The sequence below is a fragment of the Eurosta solidaginis genome, chromosome 4 (genome assembly GCF_040869045.1).
Source record: "Eurosta solidaginis isolate ZX-2024a chromosome 4, ASM4086904v1, whole genome shotgun sequence".
NCBI classification, from domain to species: domain Eukaryota; kingdom Metazoa; phylum Arthropoda; class Insecta; order Diptera; family Tephritidae; genus Eurosta; species Eurosta solidaginis.
Window position 1 is genome coordinate 165,266,531 of NC_090322.1, and position 7,294 is coordinate 165,273,824.

Sequence of the window (7,294 nt, forward strand, 5' to 3'; positions counted from 1 at the left end):
CACAAAGGTAATTGCTGATCTTTCCCGTCTTCTCATTAATTACCAAAATGTTCGTGGTTTACAAAGCGAATTTCATTATGCTCAATGATCTGTTGGCTTCCCATGATTGGTCGGATCTCTATGCTTGCACTGATGTCGATTCGGCTATCTCTATATTTTACAGTACGCTTGATGGCTTCTTTGATACCCGCATTCCTACTCGCTATACCCTATGTTCGAATAAGCCGCCTTGGTTTTCAAGGCAACTTATCAGACTTAATAACATTAAATCTAGGCTTTATAAGAGATTCAAGAAATCTGGAGCATCTGCAGACATCTCTAAATATCTAATAGCTCGTTCTAAATTTCACCGTCTTAAAAAGCCCAATTTTTTAGGAATCCAAAAAATTTTTACAGTTTCGTAAATTCAAAGCGTAAAAAAGCTTGCACTGATGACGTTGCTGAACTATTTTCTGAGTTCTTTAAGTCCACGTATTCATCCAGTGGTTTTCATTCCGGTCAATATCCCTATCGCTTAGATATCTCGAATTCCATTAGGAATCCTGTTATTGATGGTAATATTGTTCTTCAGAGTCTTCAATCTTTGAAGCCCACCTTTTCTCCGGGACCGGACGGTGTTCCTAGTTGCGTGCTTAGGTACTGCGCCGAAAACATGTATGAGCCTATTTAAAATTATTTGAGCTATCTCTGGGATCTGCGTCATTCCCGGCACTTTGGAAACAGTCTTTTATTATACCCCTCCATAAAAAAGGTAGTAGGTCAAAAGTTGAAACATCGCACATCGCTGGTTCGTCCAATACTCGAGTATTGCTCATGCGTTTGGTCCCCTGTTTCTCAAAAGCATATAAAGCATCTTGAGTCAGTTCAAAAGCAATTTTTGATATTTGCATTGTGCGGCCTTAATAGGGACTCAAGTCTCCACCTTCCTCCATACAGAAGTAGACTTCTTCTTATTAACTTGCCCACTCTGAAAAATCGGAGAATATTACTGGGGGTATTGTTCATCCATAAGCTCATTATTGGTGAAATTGATTCTGCGGACCTTCTCAGCCGCTTGTTTTTTGCGGTTCCCCCTAGAGTATCCAGACACCACGTTCCTTTCTATTTACCCCTTTGTCGACGAAACTTTGCTAAAAATAATCCTCTTCTTATCTGGTGCGCGCACTACAATGACTTGTATAGCTGTATCAGTCTTGAATGTACTTTTGCCACTATACGTAATGCAATACTTGCCTATCTAATTTAAGAGATACAAGCTAATTTAATTTGCCGGCATTTTATTTCTTCCATAAAAAACAGGAACTATCTCGTTTAAGGATGGAGGAACATTTATCAACATGTATCATTAAGAAGGAACAAGACAGTGCTGTGTTGATTGGAATCTGGTGCATTCCAACAACGTAAAAATATGTTTTTTCATGAGTCACTGACCGGAATCGTATGCATTCCGGCAGTATAATCTTATGGGTCAGGCATCGAGCTGATTGGAATCGGTGCATTCCAACAACACAGGTCATGTTACTTGTTTATGCCGTGTGATGGCGTATCCTCATTACACTACTCTTGGCACTGCCGGATTCCCATGACATGCTGATTGGAATCTTGTTGCATTCCAACAGGAAGATTGGAATCCACTGCATTCCGAAATCATGCTGGGCGGAATCTGATGCATTCCGCCAGTATAAGATCTCGGTAAAAGATCTTATTTCTGCTCATATTTCTTATTATTATTATATTCCGAAATTAAAGAGTAATGTTCATTAGTATATATTTGTTTGTAATATAACATTGTTGAAATCTCGATATATCTTAAATTTTATCTTTTGAGTTGTATATTTATATATCTTCTATATTATGCAGTCGATAATAGTTTGTCGTCGACTTTAAATAATAAATAAATAAATATGATCCATATGATTCATATGATACCTATGATATTATAGCAGTAGAACACACATGCATCCAAAAAATCACATTTATTGGGCACTATATTTGAAGTTAGGACAAATAGTTCTTTGTAATTATAGCTTTTTGGGCTAAAAAAATATTTATAGCGTTTGGTTCGAAATCTTTTGAAATTATTGCGTTTCGGTTTGGAAGTGACTTGGATTTTGTGCATTTTGTGTTCACAATTTGTAGAATACAGGGCTTTGTACCCTTATTTCAGCGGGGCTGGAAAAAATGGGTGGACGATGTGTATCATTTTTGTAATGTTAGTATTCCAATACAAAAAATGGCAAAAAACTGCGTTTTGCTATGAAAGGTATTTTTTGGAATGTTCCAGAATGGCTAAATTCTCTGTTTTTCTTCTCATGATAATTACTAAATAAATTTTAGGAATTTAAGTTAAATTCCATCCACATAGTAAATAATTACGGGTGCAATTATAGCGTTTTGGCTTAGAACTCCTGTTTTTGTTGTTGTTGTAGCGATAAGGTTGCTCCACGAAGGCTTTGCGGAGTGTTATCGATGTGATGGTCCTTTGTCGGATACAGATCCGGTACGCTCCGGTAACACAGCACCATTAAGCTGCTAGCGCGACCATCTCGGGAACGATTTATGTGGCCACATTAAACCTTCAGGCCATCCCTCCCTCCCCACCCCCAAGTTCCATGAGGAGCTTGGGGTCGCCCGAGCCACATCTGTTAGTGAAACAGGATTCGCCGCGGATAGGTGAGGTTGACAATTGGGTTTGGAGAAGCTATATATTGCGCTGGCAACCTGAAGGGTTGCGCTACACAGCCCCTTGAATCTGGTATTTTAGTCGCCTCTTACGACAGGCATACCTACCGCGGGTATATTCTGACCCCCCAAACCCGGTGGGGGAGCTTAGAACTCCTTATATGGCATTGTAACGAATCTTATAGCGTTTTTTTTCTGGCAAAATGTTACGCTTTTTGTACGCCGCGCAAGGGTTGTAAATATATTTTGTTCTGTTCTAAAAAGCAGGTAACGCCTTTACGACGTTTTTTGTTCTTTTGTAAAAATTGTTGCCTGCTCGCAACGCAAAAGCGTTACACTTTTACCCTGCATAAAATGGCGGTGTGGCAGTGCAACTCTGCTAAACTAGTTGACCGTGACAATTTATTTTCGCAACTTTTTATAATTTGTTGGTAAGGACCTTTGCGAATAAAGCTAACAATATACATATGTACATATATATACACAAAATTCTGGTAAACATATTTTTTAGTTTTTGTAAATGGAAATATGACATTTTTTTTAGTTCTTGGTATTGAATAGCATAACAGATAAATAAATAATCCGAATCAAATTGCTGTGCGTCAGCATAATATAATCAAAATTCCACATCATTCTAATCCTAAAAAAAATTGAAATTTGTGATGCGGCTCACTTTAATATTTAGTGCGTTCCAATGGAAAATTATACAGATTCTCATAAAAGTGTAGTATGCAAATGCAACAACAGTATGATTCATTTGGATACATTTTTATTGGGATCTGAATCACTTTCTATTAAAAACACTAATTAATATTACAGTTAATAAAAACTTTTTTTTTTATACCCAACGAGAGTTTCGCATCTGTCTAATTATACTAATTTTTTAATTGAACGACCCTAGTACTTACATATGTACATAATATGTATACTTATTTATTTGACTTTATGTGCCCTATTTTAAGCTTCTATATATATCGGTAGGTAAATACAATATTTTGTAGACATTTATTTTACTTATATATTTGTAAATAAAATTAATACTTAAAATTATTTCTTATACAAACATTTATGCGCTTACGCAATTTTTCGAATTTTTCTTTATTTTGTTCATCATTCATTTTTGAATAATGACCTAATTTAACGCCATATAACTACTTGAAAATATTAATTTTTTAGAGTAAGTAGTAAGCTAGGGTAGAGAAAAGTGTGTTAAGAGCCAAAAATGTTCATTACTCAATACAAATATTTAGTAATTTAATTTAGTAATAATTTTTGTAGACGTATGTACTATGAACATACATGTGCATGTATGTATATATACATACGTTTATATACATATATCATTGTATACATTACTTGTTATTTTGTTCATTTGGGGGACGTAAAGAAGTGAGTAAAAATATGCTTTTGCACTTTCAATTGTTTTTCCTTTGTCACAACATCAACAGTGAATATTTTTTTTTTACTTATAATTTAAGTGTAAGTATATTATCCAAAAAGACAACTAACACCGAAAAATAGATTTTATAAAATGTCTTTCATTTTTGTTGTTTTCTACGACATTTATAATATTATCGTATAATTATAACTTTTTTTACAAAAAGTACTAATAGCTTTCAAAAGAATTCATTATATGAGATAGTTTTGTTAACGTTAAATTTTTTATTTCAATTTATATGTTTTGTTATTATTAACAAAAATATGGACCAAGTTCACATTTTTTCTTTGATTTCAAGTATCTAAATAAATATTAAATTCATGATAATGTACGAAATTTTCATAAAATTTTTCTGTTTATTTATTTATTTATTTTTTTTCAATAAATTATCAGATTTTTGTTTAAAGCTATCAATTTTAGCATAACATTTACGGCAAATAAGCAATTGAAACGTAAAAACGAGGAATGAGAGAGGTGGCTTCACTTTAAATGAAAACCAATTTGCAAAGTTCAGGCAGAAGCCTTTGAAAGGCATATTAAAATTTTGCAGTTACTTGTTAAGAATTACAAACTCTTTTGGGAAAAGTAACGAAATCGCAAGGAAATATCTTAGGTAATTGCAAAAGCAAAACCAAAATAGTTAGTCAATGGGTTCATTTAAACTTTGAATTCTTAGCTTGGTTAGGTTAGGTTTGATCAATCAAGTATATACATATATGCAAACTCTTTTACCATATAAACAAATTGTAACAATCATGTACTAGTTGCCGCAAATGTTTAAATAAACAAATTATAATAAATCTTCTTTAGGTTTACAAAATTCTTTCCAATATTTAGATATATTTTGAAAATAAGTGAAATTCCAATTTCAGTACTTTATTCTCCCCTACAGATGCTGATTTTACTTAAACTTTGCACATATTTTGCCATATTATATAAAGTTTTTTATATTTTTTTTTATTTAACTTGCATATCTTTTTAGTTTAATTCACATTGCACTTTTTTCATACACTTTTTCTCTAAATTGCGTTAATGAAACCTCGGAAATTGTCTTAATATTTAGCAAAATTTGGGGGACTTTAACTTTATGCTTTCAATTTGTTTTTAAATCTATTTACATCAATAAGAAGTAAATATACAATAAATCTTATATAGATGTCTGTATAACTATACATACAAATATTTTTAAAGTAAATTTCTCAAAATTAATTTTAGTTTTAAAATGTTTATATATTTTTTCAATAGTGTATTTATGTATTTTCGTTTAAATAGCATAGACACCGACAAAAACACACATCGAGAGTTGTAATGCTTGTTTTAATTTAATTTATTATTTTTGGCTGAGATTTTCTGTTTTAATCGTATGCACGTGTATATTTTGTAATTATTATTTTTTTGTTATTCTATATAAGAGTATCTATTACATCTAATAAAAATTGTTCGTTGCTGTATTTGTTGCAGTTTTGTGTACGTATACGAAATACGGTTTTGAATTTATATTAAAATTTTTAAATTATACAGTTTTTAATGGAATTTTTTTGTAACTGTATTGAAAAGAGAAAAAATTAATTATTGGAAAAACTCAAAATATTAAAACATACGAGTATTGGTTATATTCATTTTACAACAGTATTTCAGAAAAAATTTAATTGTACTTTAATAATGTCTAGAAAATACTCAGTTAAATTTAGAACTGTAGATACATAGAAGGTATAAATATTGAACATAGTTGCACTTAAAATATATTAAACAAAGTAATAACGATCTTGACAATTCCCTCTTTTCTGTAGGAGCTCCTGCGTTAAATGAAAAAAAAAAAAATTATCCTCTTTGGCGCTGTTTCAAAAGGCATTGCCAAAACACAGTTTATGTCAAATGGTGGCAATGGCGGAGAAGAAAAAGAAGTGGAACTTCACCTCTATATTTGTATCATGCGTATACCTAAGTTAACATACGTTTTTATATGAAAACATTCCATATATTTTTTATAGATATCTTGAAAATTGCTGGAAATATATACCAATATATGATATTCTGCAGTCAGCCCAATAAAGGATTATAATTTTTTTTGCCAACTGTTCAAAAAAGTGCACAGATTCAGGATATGTAAGAAAACTTTGTAATTTTAAAATCTAGAAGCTGGTCTGCAGCGATTATGGAAGGCAGTCAAGCTAAGCCAAAGTTTCGCACTACAGGTTTAATGACTATCTTCGAACTGGTGCTAAAAGGATAAAGAGCGGGAGAGTTGGTAGCCACAGTTGTACCAACAGCGAATAAGTCTTAGCTATTATGGCGCATAATAATAGTCAAAATAAAATAGGTTTTAAATTTAGTTTCAGCTTTTTTGACAGATAGCTCATAGAAAACTATGTCAAAAAGCTGCAACTAAATTTAAAATCTATTTTATTTTGACTATGATTATGCGCCTATGTCTATAAATTAATTAATCAAAGACTGCGGCCATTTCAAAAATTAAGACTGAACCAGTTTAGAACAATTTCAAAAGTTCTGCAAAGGGGAAAAGTATTGCCACTTCAAAGGATATTGCAATGTTAAAAGTGTTAGTGAAGCACTACGATGGAACAGAATGAAAACAAGTGCCGTCTCTTAATGCAGTAGTTCTGCGCTAGTTTGGAGCTTGTGAAATTGGCTGCAGGTATTTAAATATTGCATTTTATTGCATATTATATTACATTAACATATCTCCCACAAAAAAGAGCAGTGAAAGTCTACTCAGATTTTTTTAAACCTCTGGGCAATAGTAAGTAATAGCTTCAGAGAGACCTAGCGATGTGAAATATTGCTAGTATTCCTGAAGTTGAAAAGATCTGAATTAAACGTTTTTTTTTTAATTTTGGATATTCGACGACTTAGTGGTCCACATTTGGGTTTTTTTAAAACTTCTTTACTATTTTCCGAGAGTCTTTTAGAAGTTTTGGAAATGGCTTTTTTTCTGAAATACTGTTTGAACGTGGCTTACTCCCCTAACTGAAGGCGGAATGAAAGAAAGGCAATAAGAAGTAAAAAGTAGTTTGGCTGATTTGATAAAGAACTTTTTAACATATGAATATGAAGTTATTAAATAATATTTTCGAAATATTGGCATGCTGCCAAGCATAACCGCGAATGTGGTAATCTTTGTTTCAAAATACTCTTACACATGCAATTTAAATT